This window comes from Phyllobates terribilis, unplaced genomic scaffold (genome assembly GCF_046119375.1).
Source record: "Phyllobates terribilis strain yellow unplaced genomic scaffold, ASM4611937v1 Scaffold_5__5_contigs__length_657084704, whole genome shotgun sequence".
Lineage (NCBI taxonomy): Eukaryota > Metazoa > Chordata > Amphibia > Anura > Dendrobatidae > Phyllobates > Phyllobates terribilis.
In genome coordinates, this window is record NW_027362765.1 from 220,137,083 (window position 1) to 220,150,524 (window position 13,442).

The 13,442-nt window shown below is 44.1% G+C and overlaps 1 long non-coding RNA gene across 1 annotated transcript in view; it reads right to left on the bottom strand.

The window, feature by feature from the left end:
- Window positions 1–11,677, bottom strand: part of LOC141271061 (uncharacterized) — a 38,092-nt gene extending 26,415 nt beyond the window's left edge. The window contains exons 1-2 of the long non-coding RNA XR_012321816.1: window positions 11,038–11,677; window positions 5,505–5,630 (exon numbers count right to left, since the gene is read on the bottom strand). This is a non-coding gene — a long non-coding RNA (uncharacterized lncRNA). The remainder of the gene's footprint in view (window positions 1–5,504; window positions 5,631–11,037) is intronic.
- Between the last annotated feature and the right edge of the window lie 1,765 nt (window positions 11,678–13,442).

Consider the following 13,442-nt stretch of genomic DNA (forward strand, 5'->3'; position numbering starts at 1 on the left):
AAAAGATGCTGAGGATGATGAAGGAGAAAGTGTGGGAGAAGTAAAAAAGAAGGTGAAGAGCATGGAAGTAGTGAAACATAAATATCTGACAAAATATAAAAATACTTAACATAGTTAATATTTCCGTAACTCAGAACATAATAAAAAAATATTAATTCCTGCTATTCCATTTGACTGGGCTAAACCTCTATGCCTTTATTGTCTCCCCCACCTCCCCCAATACATTCTACATTATTCTTAGTTGTTTTCCTTCATGTAGAAATAACCTACAAGGAAAGAAAGGGTTTATTTTAATTCCGATATTTATGTCCCATTGACTTGCATTGGTTTCCGGTATCGGAATCGGCGATATCCGATACTTTTTCGGTATCGGTCCGATCCAATCCGATCCGATATTTCCCGATATCGGAAGGTATCGCTCAACACTAGTGATGACAACAGATTAATCATATCCACACTGTTATGCACAAGCCCGGACTGACTGGCGTGTGCGTGATTAGTGATCCCACTGTGCCATGAACCGGAGAGTGCCTGGAGGGGCGTAACTAAGTATCAACCCGATCGGACCCAGGTAGCACGACGGCTACGACGCCGTGCACCAGGGAGAAACCGAGCAGAGGGACCAGGTGCGACTCCAGGTCAGACCCCGGACACGGCTGTTGACCCACACCGGGGAATACAGGAACAGGCAGGTTAGAGCACAGGCTGGGTAGAGTCCAGTACAGACTGGGAGACGGGTTCAGAGCCGCAGATGCGGTAATCAAGCAGAGTAACGCAAAACCGCAGGTGCGGTGGACAAGGCTGAGCAGAGCGAAACCGCAGGTGCGGTGGACACGGCTGAGTAGAGCGAAACCGTAGGTGCGGTGGACACGGCTGAGCAGAGCGAAACCGCAGGTGCGGTGGACAAGGCTGAGCAGAGCGAAACCGCAGGTGCGGTGGACAAGGCTGAGCAGAGCGAAACCGCAGGTGCGGTGGACAGGGCTGAGCAGAGTGAAACCGTAGGTGCTGTGGACACGGCTGAGCAGAGCGAAACCGCAGGTGCGGTGGACAGGGCTGAGCAGAGTGAAACCGTAGGTGCTGTGGACACGGCTGAGCAGAGCGAAACCGCAGGTGCGGTGGACAAGGCTGAGCAGAGCAAAACCGCAGGTGCGGTGGACAAGGCTGAGCAGAGCGAAACCGCAGGTGCGGTGGACAAGGCAGAGCAGAGAGAAACCGCAGGTGCGGTGGACAAGGCTGAGCAGAGCGAAACCGCAGGTGCGGTGGACAAGGCTTAGCAGAGCGAAACCACAGGTGCGGTGGACAGGGCTGAGCAGAGCGAAACCGCAGGCGCGGTGGACAGGGCTGAGCAGAGCGAAATCGCAGATGCGGTAGACAAGGCTGAGCGGGCAGGAACCGCCAGAGCGGTAAGTAAGGCAGAGCAGAGATAAACCGCCGGGGCGGTAAGCAAGGCAGAGCAAGGGGAAAACCGCCAAAGCGGTGAGCAAAGAGAGAGCAGAGGGGACAGGGCTCTGTTCACACGGAACAGACTGGAAGGGAAAGGCAGAACCAGATACACACAAGGTACTTACAAAGAAGTAACGAGTGGACTCCAAACTCACAAACGGAAGTACAGCGACAACGAGTAGGAGTTAGGTGCAGGTTCAGATTCTGCAGAAAAAGGGAAGGTATGGACATAGAGAAAAACAGATAACAGACTAGGAGAGTGTTCAGACAGGAACTGAGTGTTCAGACAGGAACTGACACTGCAGCGAGATACAGGAGCGAGTCTGGGTATGCGGCCCCCAGAAGGCGGGACGAACAAGCTAGGAGCGTATTCAGACTGGCCTGGAAATACAGCCTTCAGGAAGGCGGACAGACAACAGGCTAGGAGATAGTTCAGACAGGCCTGGGAGTACAGCCCCCAGGTTGGCGGACAGGCAAGAACAGAACAGGACCTGGCACATTCAGAGTCAAGGAGCACACTGAATGTTAGAGTTGCTCAGGCATCAGCTTCCAGGTGGAGCTGGTTTAAATATCCAGTGACAGACAGCAATAGGCTGAGGACGCATTAGGGGTGTGCCCACAGCAGCTACAAGAAACAGGAAGTAACCGGGCCGCCGCCCTAAGCAGTCAGAACAGAGACAAACAGACAGCATGAATAGAAGCCAGGCTAGCAGACTGGACTGAAGATCAAGTTTGCGATCTTGCATAGTGAGAGATGGTGCACCATGCAAGCCCGCCACCAGGTATGTTACAGTACCCCCCCCGCTTGCGCCCCCTCTTCTTCAAGCCCGCCACCAGGTATGTTACACACACATTACACATAGTACCACTTTACATCTTTATATTCACAGTATTTAGTCTGAATGATAGCCAACTATCCCATTTTTTTTAAGGAATGATAGCGAGTTGTTAGTAGATAAGGCAATTATTCTCCCAGAAAGGCAGTTATCATTTAATAATGCTATGATTTCAGCTAGTGATGGACATTTAGGATTTTATCCAATAACCTGCTATTTTTATTTTTGTAGCTGTGAGGATCTGCACGATCACTGTTCGAAATTCGTACGGAAATAAATCCAGGTCAATGGCAAGAAGTGCAGGCTCCTTAATGATTTGGATTGGGATTCTGCTAATTTGAGATATTAAATAGGAGATTACGTCCCATAGTTGTTTTACTTTGTCGCAGCTCCACCAGATAAGCATCATGTCTGCGTTAGCGTCTCCGCACCTCCTGCACACGCCTGGGGAGTTGCGGTAGATCTGCGATAATCTATATGGTGTAAAGTACCATCTATCCAACATCATCCTTGCGTTTTATAGATGATTTGTGCATTTAGAGTGTAACCCTACCATTAGGAAGGACGTCTGCGTAACTAAGTATCAACCCGATCGGACCCAGGTAGCACGACGGCTACGACGCCGTGCACCAGGGAGAAACCGAGCAGAGGGACCAGGTGCGACTCCAGGTCAGACCCCGGACACGGCTGTTGACCCACACCGGGGAATACAGGAACAGGCAGGTTAGAGCACAGGCTGGGTAGAGTCCAGTACAGACTGGGAGATCTGGGGTGATCGTATACTGCAAGAAGCATCAATGATCCTAAGAAAAGGGCTCTGGATCCCGGGAAGAACCAGACTCTGCAGAGACCCTTCTTGAATGGATCGGAGGTGCACATGTTCAAACTTCACTCCATTCATTGCCTGTGAGAGTGCCGTAAATATCAGAGGACTGTATTCATCTTTCTCCAGCAGTCCCATAGGCAATGAATGAAGCGGAGGTCAAGCATCCATTCAAGACTGGGCTCTGCAGAGCCTGGTTCCCAACCCCCAGCAATCAGTATGTTATCCACTATCTTTTGGATAAGGGATAACTTTTCCTATCTGAGAATAACCCTTAACATCCCCTGACCACTGCTGTCAAAAAGTCTATTCTAAAAAATCAACAGGATCATTGGATCCTAAAAATGCAATGAACTGTACAATGTAAGTGGATTTAATGTATACATAATATTTAGTAGTAATCAGGTTTACTGTATTTTCAAAATATATACTTTTAATGTGCCCACCAGCAATTTCCAGTATATTCTTAGGCTGGACCAAGTTGGATGTCTTGTGATTTTCTCATTACGGTCGCTGTACCCTCATTATGCTTTGATGTAGCAGTAACACGTAGCAGTATTTGGCCTGTGTCGTGGCCAAAGTTGCTTAATACTATGGATATTGAAGATAATTTAGCCCCAACTTGTCAATTATATTATTCCCCTGGCTCCCCTCATCTATACTAATCTCTATTGATAAGCTCATCCATTAGGATCTGGAAGATTCCGAAATACTTTATGCCCTCTTGGTACGGTAGTACCGCAATGATTATGCTCAGTAGAATACATCCTCATCCATACCGTATTTTTTAGCAATAACTGCAAGTTGTACGTATTTTGTTCTGCATAGGAAATAATATGAGTGACATGGTCTCATGTGCTGCCATCTGGTGGTCATACAGCCACACTGCAGACAGAATCTAGAAAAACATCTCATTTTACAGTCTACCGTGAAATTCAATGTTTCACTTCATTATCACTAGTAAGCAAAAGATTAATGTCACAAAGGGATGACAGTGCAGAGTCATGGTGTAGGGTTATTTGGGAAGGACTATGGATGACACCATCTCTTTGCAGTCAATGCTTTATGGATAAGTCAGCAGTAAGTATACGAAACCAGACGTTGAATGGTTGATCTCTGACTCCCTACTTTTCCTTTTCTTCCTCCAAAAATATCAGATGCGATGTTCTTGGCCTATACTATAACCTGCAACATGAACTATACACATATACCTTTTTCTACTCACCTTAGCCTAAGACTCCTTCAGATATCTGTGTTTCATCCACATATTCTATCCATGTTTGTCGCAGATGGGGCTGTTCTCAAATCAGTGTTTTTTTGAGGAATGAGTGTCCCAAAAAAAGGAAAAAACTGAGACGTGGCGTAAAAAAAAACCCGGACAGCCACCGATGCCAACCTTGTTACACCCTATTCCTGTCCGTTTTTCCTGAGAAGTTTGTAAAGCCTCCATCATCAGTTTTGAGGGGCATATGACAAAAACGTATGAAACATTGATAGTAAAAACTAAAGGTGCATTCACACATCCATGTGAAATCTCCACGTCCTGTCTCATAGAGTCTCACACATCTGTGAAACAAGGTAACTAGAAGGAATATAGAGCGCACATAGGGTCTTATCCGCGATAAAAGGAATATTCATGAAAGATAATTCAAATTCACTCACTTATTAGGGTTGTGTAAGACACAAGCACTGTGCTTAGCATTGGCGGCTGCAGCAAACCTCTGAAGCAATGATCCTTTGTTGGGTGAAGAGAATGGGGCATCAGACAGCGCTGCTCGCCTGTCAGAATTATGTACCAGAGGAATCCAAGTCCATGTAATGATGAAATAGACTTTATTTCTACGCGTTTCGTGGTGATCTATGGTCTATACGTCAGTCCAGAGGAAGTGGTGTGATCACCACGAAACGCGTAAAAATAATGTCTATTTCATCATTACATCGACTTGGATTCCAAGGCCACGGCCCCAGTATCAGTATTTGGTCAGTATTTTTCTCAGGAGTGGGAGACAACACCAGGAGCAGGTGATAAATGCAGAATTGGTGACTTGTTTCTATTATACCTTTTTCTCTGATTGTTCCTCACCTGGTTTTGGCTCCCACTCCTGAGAAAAAATACTGACCGAATACTGCTAGTGGGGCCGTGGCCTTAGTGTACGAATGGCAACATGGATTTCCCATTTAAAACAGTGGGAGCCATTCTATAGACAGTTGCTCCGGCATGAAGAAACAACCCTCCATGTGAAGATCCCCAAAGTATTTCTATGACCAATGAGTGGAGAACTGGTACAGGTCAGAGGTGTCAATTCAAAACGTAAAATGTGCATCTTCCCAGATGTAAGAATGTCTTCCATCTTTCCACAATATAGTACAGAAATTATATTAATAATGACATAAATCCCTACATTTCTCTCTTGGGTTCTCGAAGTAGATTGATGCTCTAAGACAGCTTGCAGTTTTGTTCATTCCATCTCTTTTCTTGTTACTGTGCTCCCGAAATTTGAACACACATCAAATGGAATCTTAAACGTCTGCAAAAAATAAAAAATAAAAGGTAGGATGGCATATGATGACTTTTCATGGCTTCATACATAACAGGTGTCCATCTGATCTCTTCTGGAGCACGGCCAAATGGGAATTTTTGATGGTGGGGAATATTGGCATAGATCATGCCCTATAATTCAGATTCTGCCAGATAATGATGTCAATGAGCAGAAACTTTCAGTTGCCTTAGGACAAATAAAAAATTAAAAAGAAACACAATGTGACTCAAAGCCAAGGAACACACACAAATAATACATCATTTTCAGGCTACCTCACCAATACAATTATAATGATAATGGAAAATGATAGAAAGAAAATATCAAAACAACAAATTAGAGATGCAATAAAGTATACGGACGTCAGCTGTGTCCAAGAGAGGTGCAAATCCCTGTAACGGCATAAATTACGGATTCAAGCTCATATGCAAAAGCTTTTCTTTTTACTAAATATGTTGAGAAGTTGGACAAAGCTGCCATCTAGTGGTCAGATAGCATCAAGGCAACAGTGTTTTCAAATGAATATCATACATTAGTTATAGTTACCGTAGTTCTTTCCCAGCCCATCAAAGTGAATACAGACAGATAATTGTACATCATGCAATACCATCAGGGAGGCGTCTGGCTCCAAATATATTCTGCAGCAGGACAACAACCCCAAACATACTGCTAACGTAATTAAGAACTATCTTCAGCATAAAGAACAAGGAGTCCTGGAAGTGGTAATATGGCCCCCACAGACCATGATCTCAACAGTATCAAGTCTGTCTTCGATAACATGAAGACACAGAAGGTTTTGCACAAACCTACATCCATAGAAGATCTGTGGTTAGTCCTCCAAGTTGTTTGGAAAAACCTCCCTGCCTAGTTCCTTCAAAAATGGTCTTGCATTTTGTTGATTGATAACGAAAATAAACTATTAACATTTGTATTTTTTAAAGCATTCTTACTTTGTAGCAGAATTTTTACATTTCTCTAAAACTTGGTGCAAATCAGTTCATAGGACTTGGTCCATGAGTCACATCAGTAGTCTGTGGCCGCTGGGTGGGAGTTCTGAGAACCGCCTCTTACCTCCAGGCATCCATGGATCTTCTTTTGATTAGTCTGCCTGGGGCAATGTCATCATTGCAGCATCACACATATGTGACATTGAGGCAGGCTGGTTAATGTAAAGAAGAGCTGCAGATGTCAGGAGGTAGGAGGCGATTCACAGGGCTCCCGTCGAGCAGCCAGACTACGGACATGGTCGATGGACCAGGTCCAGGGTCATGTCAACCCATACTCACCAACTCTAATATACTTAAATAAATAAATAAACTATATATACACACAGTATAAATATATTAATTTATATATATACACACACATATACATACACAGTATAAATATATTAATAAAAGTTTAATAAAAACACACATACAACATGCAGTTAAGATGGGCTGCAAAAATGTGAAACAAGGTGCTCAATGTTAAATTGCCTTTAAATATTGTATTACTAAAACTACTTTAAATTCCACTTAAAAAAGTTGTCACTCATAGTTCTGGAGTTCCAGGCCTCATTTGGCATTAACATTAGCACAGAAATGTGCACTGGTGGAGGGATAATGCTATGGGTTTGTTTTCCAGGAGAAGACCCAGGTCCCTTAGTTCTAGAGAAGACAAATCTTAAAGGGGTTTTCCTACAAATAAAGTACATTTTAATCAATAGATCTTGGAATAATAAGTTCCACAATTAGATGTATAAACAAAAATGTTCCTGTGCTGAGATAATCTTATAAATGTGCCCCTGCTGTGTACTGCGTAATGGCTGTGTCTCACCATGCAATTTAGCTTTCTCTTTTAAGCACATCATGGAAGGTTTTTGCCCAGTCTATGAGGCACAAAATTCTTAATAGCATTTCGATCTGTTGAAGTCGGGATGCTATGGTCTTTTGAAATAGTCATGTACCCTTTAAATCAAGGCTTCTCAAACTTTTTCTAATGGGGCCACACCAAATATACCAATATAATGGCTGGGCCCCACTATTGGTAGTGGAAGCTGATGCTCAAATTAAAAATCTCACAATTTGCCTTTTTTAGGGTAGGTTCATACAAGCATTTGAAAAATCATTCAGAGTTTCATCCAGAAAGTTGGGACAATTTCTTTCTCACTTGTCACTCATATGCAATCCACTTCTTTACAGCAGCGGCTATTAATCATTTACAAGACCATTTATAGTTTCCTATGTTACAGAATTGAAATGTATCAGAGAAAATAATTTTCTATACTGTGGCTCCATATGGCATCTGATTTTTTTTCTCACACTCATAGACTTGAATGAGTGAGTCTCATTCAATTTACAGAAGAAACTACTGCATGCTGCAAGTTTTTTCATACACAGATTCAGTCAGTGAAAAAAATCACCCATCTGCACTGCCCCATTGAATAACATTGATTTAAGTTCTGTCTAATTTTTTTTCACGGACAGCACTCGAACCAAAAATACGATCGTGTAGATCGGCTCGCTGAGCTGTACACGGAGGCAGACACAGAAACACTGTCTCTTTAAATCCTTCCCTGGTTTATTATACAGGCGACATAAACCATGGTGAAGTAAAAATAAACACTGCCCTTTGGGCAAAAAGGAAAACAAAACACAAAGCACAGTCCTTGTAGTAGCGGGGATCCGCCCGCTCAGGGTTTAGCAAACAAACGGTTCAGGTTACCAACAAACCACGACCACCTCTCTGGAGCTAACCTCTCCATAGACACTAAACACTGAATGCCTCAGCAAGCCGTCTATTTAAACCGCAGACCACACCCTGGGGTGGAGATATGGAGAACAACCTCCCACCCGCTCTATGGTTGTTCTCAAAAACCCACCCCTTAAAATGTCAGCTTGACCCCTCACAGCACTTAGCAAAACTTCTGGGTTTCAAATTACTGAAGCTAATAGGGTCAGTGAAATATACCTCCCCTCCAGCATTTTGCTGGAGACTTTGTCACAAGGTATAGAAATAGACAATTATGTTGATTAACCAAATTTCAGCAGCTAAAGAAAGGACTGTGAAATATATGATCACTACTGCGAAAACGGCTTCCCCATCTGTGCCTCACCAACAACTAGGAGACACGTCAATGGAGATGCCAGCCTCAGGAGTTTGAGAAGACCAACATCAGACAGTTTGTGCTTAGTGATAATAGCATTACTGGTCTGCTGAGACAGTTCTCTCCTTGATCTTAGTTTTTTCAGGATAAAACCATATGGAATTTACAGGTCTAAAAGAAATGCAGACCTTCAACCTGTTATATATTTATGTCACCCGATATATAATGTCAGAGGTTTTGCTTTTAACTTTTTTGCAAAATATGTGTTACCTGTTAAAAATGCAGTTAAAGGGTATTTGTCGGGAATTGTTGTGGTAAATCCTCACTCACAAGAATGCAGGCGCATCAGTGATCATAAGAGTAATTTTGACTTGTCCTACAGCACACATGTCAAACTCTTGCCCGTGGAAGGCAATGTGGGACCATTATATTGTATGGAAGGCAATGTGAGGCCGTTAAATTGTATGGAGGACTATGTGGGGCCATGATACTGTATGGAGGACTATGTGGGACCCACTATACTGTATGAAGGGCAATGTAGTGCCGTTATACTGTATAGAGGACTATGTGGGGGGCCCATTATACTGTATGAAGTACTATGTGGGGCCCATTATACTGTAGGGAGGACTATGTGGGGACCATTATACTGTATGAAGAACTATGTGGGGCCATTATTCTGTATGGAGGACTATGTGGGTCCATTATACTGTATGAAGGGCTATGTGAGGCCCATTATACTGTATGGAGGACTATGTGAGGCCCATTATTCTGTATGGAGGACTATGTGGGGCCCATTATACTGTATGGAAGGTAATGTGGACTGTTAGTCCTCTATAAAGGTTATGTGAGGCCATTATACTGTATGGAGGACTATGTGGGGCCTTTATACTGTATGGAGGACTATGTGGGGCCGTTATACTGTATGGAGGGCTGTGTGGGGATCAGTTGTTTGGGAGTCACTATACTTTTCTGTGGAGTACAGTAGGGTCATCATACTGTGCGTGTGGAGGGTACTGTGGACTAATTCACTGTGGGAGTATCATACTGTGTTTGGGGGGTAAATTTGTTGGCATCCTACTGTATTTATTAATTTAAGGGTTTTTTTTTATCCTTTATTGCATATTTAGATTAGGCCACTGGGTCATATGCTTTTTACTGCTCTTACATTACATATATTATTCCAGAATGCCCCATTTGTGATTATCTGTTTATTTTATTCTAAGATCTATTAATTAAAATGTACTTTGCTCTTTGGATAACCCCTTTAAGTTTGTTTCCATATGAAAAGATTCATTGTTTTATTTGATAAGGAAAAACTTCAATTTTAGACATTTTTTTTTTAGAAATATCAAGGTTGGCCAGAGACTTTGTCCAAGTTTTTAATTTTGGACCCCTGTGTATTTGAGTTTCACATCCCTGTCCTATAGTGATGACGTGCTATATATGCTGCAGGAAAGCAATGACCTCAGCACTGATACCTGCATGTTCTGCCAAGACTATTGATGTCAGTGATTGAGAACATTTATGACTGGGTACATTTAGAAAACTAGAAAAGAATGGACAAAAGAAAAAAGGATTACGGCACTATGATACATAAAGTCTTACTACTATGTTGTATCCAATACACAGCATACACAGATAAGAGGAGATACTGCTTACTCTTTCACATAGTCAGAAGTATCAGCAGTAAGCAGGGCAGCTGAGAATCCAGCACTGAGGGTAACATAGCAGAACACTTACTAAAAGAGTAAGTGTCTCTACAGCAGATCCCTCTACTACCTCTTCCCCACTCTTTAAATATATGTGCAGAGTAGTAGGTTACGGAAGATGTTGAGTGACTAATAAGTAAAGAAACAGGTAGACACAAAATGGCCATATTCATTTTATCTAAATCAGTTGATAGTTGAGGGTTAAGCTAGAACAAACCATTGTCTGATGAGCATTCGTTCCTCTCCGCATGTGACGCGCCCCCTGGGCCGTGGGGTACTCGACAGCCGGGCCGATGGCTGCTTGCGGGGATTATCACGGTGGCTGGCCCGGTTCGTGACCCAGGGTGGTCAGTAAAAAGAAAGGGACAAAACAAAAAGGGAATAGTTTATATGGGAGAGTTCGTGACGCCACCTGTGGTATCTGGTGAAAATCACCAGCGCTGCGGCAGTCCATTGAGGCCGGTGGTAAGGCAGCTTGGTGGTATAGCTCCCCACAGGTAGAGCTAGGCCTCAGGGCAGCTTATGATGTAAGGATGCAGGACAGACGGGACCCGCCGGGTCAGAGCAAGAACAGGGACAGACACGATAGTCACTTCCGTACCTTTTACTGATGGAAGTTCAGGCACATCCCGGAGCACTATAGGGTGAAGGGTGCATTGCCGGATTTTCCCCCCCCACGGAGCGGGGATAGGGCCTCCTGTCTCTGGTCTTTGTGTGGTAAGTTTCTGACCTGCCTGGAGCTAGGCCTAACTTAGTCTCTGTTCTGCACCTGCCGACCTTGTGGTAGGGCCTTCTGTTGGAGATCACTCTCCCTATTCTTTGGGGTCTCTGTGATTCCTGACCCTGGTACGTATCAGCTTTTGGTGATCCTGGGACATGTAGTTCGCCAGGGGTTCCGGTAGTTTTCTACTGGTCATGGAGATCCACGTAGATTCGGACCCGGTGTCCGCTATAACTTCGGGGTGAGCTGGTTAAGCTCCTCTGCCCCCTATGTTACTCACTTTCCACTAGCCTTCGGCCTACTCTGGGCCCTCACTAGGCTACACACACTGCAGCCGGGACACTGCTCTTCTTCGCCGCTCTCAGAGTGTCGGCACACTCCTAGCTTTCTATCCTGAGCTCTGTGAGTTCTAGTCTGGACACACTCTACAGACTGTACTGAACTCTTTCTGCAGGAACTGCTAGGCTCTGGCTTGACTGCACTGATTGCTTTTGTGTCTGAGCAGGAACTTGCTGAATCACTCACTGAGCTGCCTGGCTCCACCTTCCCTTTAAATATCCAAAACAGGCTCCCTCTGGTGGTCTGAGGTGGAAGGTGGAGGTGTGTGAATGCTTAGAGAGCCCTCTGGTGGAGGAATCCTTCAATACACCCTTCTAGGATTTGTGATACCAAGCGCAGCTGGGCGTCACACATGCACTTTGGCTAGGTTTGCGTCGGCACGGAATTTTAAACAGTATGTAGATCCTTATACCACAGGCAGCTGAGGGTCGTGGCAGAGATGAAGACCCTACCCACAGTCCCGCCCCGATACACAAACAGCTTATTGCACCAAAACTTCTATTGTTGATTAAAGAATCACCAGGCTGCACATTTCTACAATGAATGCAACTATTAAATCAGAAGAACAGCGACTTTATACCCACATCTTTAGTTTATCATGCCTGATCTTGATGGTAGGTTATCTTTAAGGATTGCTTCATCTGAAGGCTCATAAGGGGCTTTACAAAGAGCGTTCAACACTAGGTTTAAGTCCAATGGGGGAACGGAAATCAATATTGTGGCCCTCAGCCTGATGACAGCTTTAGTGAATCTGGTGACCCAGGGATAACTGGCCAGAGGGTAATCAAAAAAGATGCTCAAAGCTAATTGACATTCAGAGTACTAGGCTTCAGACCTTTGTTGAACACTGATTGAAGGAAGTCTAAGATCTTTGGAATATTTGGACTGGAGATGTTTGTGATGTTTTCTTCGTATTGAGAACAAAACGTATTCCAAACCTTGGCATATATGGCAGAGGTTACCAGCTTCCTACTCTCCTGAACTGTAGATATTACTGGATCTGAGAGGCCTTGTGCCCTTAGGCTCTGGCTCTAAGGATCCAAGCTGACAGATGTAATAGCTTCATGTTGTGATAATGTAGAGGGCCCTAAAACAGGAAAACATCTCTCAAAGGTAGCCGGATGGGGTTCTCCAGAGCCATCTTGTTCAGAACGGGAAACCAGCTCCTTTTCGGCCTATCAAGATTACTCTAGCCTAGTCCCCTTGAACTTTCCTTAGTACCTTCGTTATAATGGTAAATGGTGGAAGGGCGCATGATAGATCCATCTACCCCCCCACAGGATTGTCTCCTGGATGTAGGGAAAATAATCTCTTTACCTTTGCATTCTTCTTAGAGGCGAATAGATCCACATGAGGGACACCCTAATGCTGAGTTAACTCTTGGAACATTGCTGTGTTCAACGCCCATTCCAAAGACCGCATTCTCTCTCTGCTGAGGAAACCCACCACCTGATTTTGCCATACCTTTAGGTGCACTGCTAAGAGTGAAAGAACTGTCCTTTTTGCCCAGGGGACTATCTCTAAGGCCAAAGATTGGAGAAGAGAATGCTTCAGGCCCAACAGTAAGGAAAAAATTATACTGTGATGTTTCTGACAGAATCTTGATGGGCCTGATGCCCTGCAGGTATTGATCCTCTCTATTTGAGCTCCCCAACCGCCTAGATTTGCATCAGTGGTGGCTGTGACACAGAGAAACAATACCCAGCGACTTCCTCTCTGAAGATTTTTCAGAGAAATCCACCAAATTAGGGAATTTTTTACTGTCGCAGAGTCTTATTTTCTTGTTTAGACCCAACAGCCATCTGTCCCAGGAGGATAGAATTGCCTACTGAAGCTCTCTTGTATGGTATTGGCTCCATCGTACAATGGGCATACAGGATATCATTAAATACCCAAAGTACTCATTGCAGATCTGACAGAACTTTGTCATTTCCTTTGAAAGGACT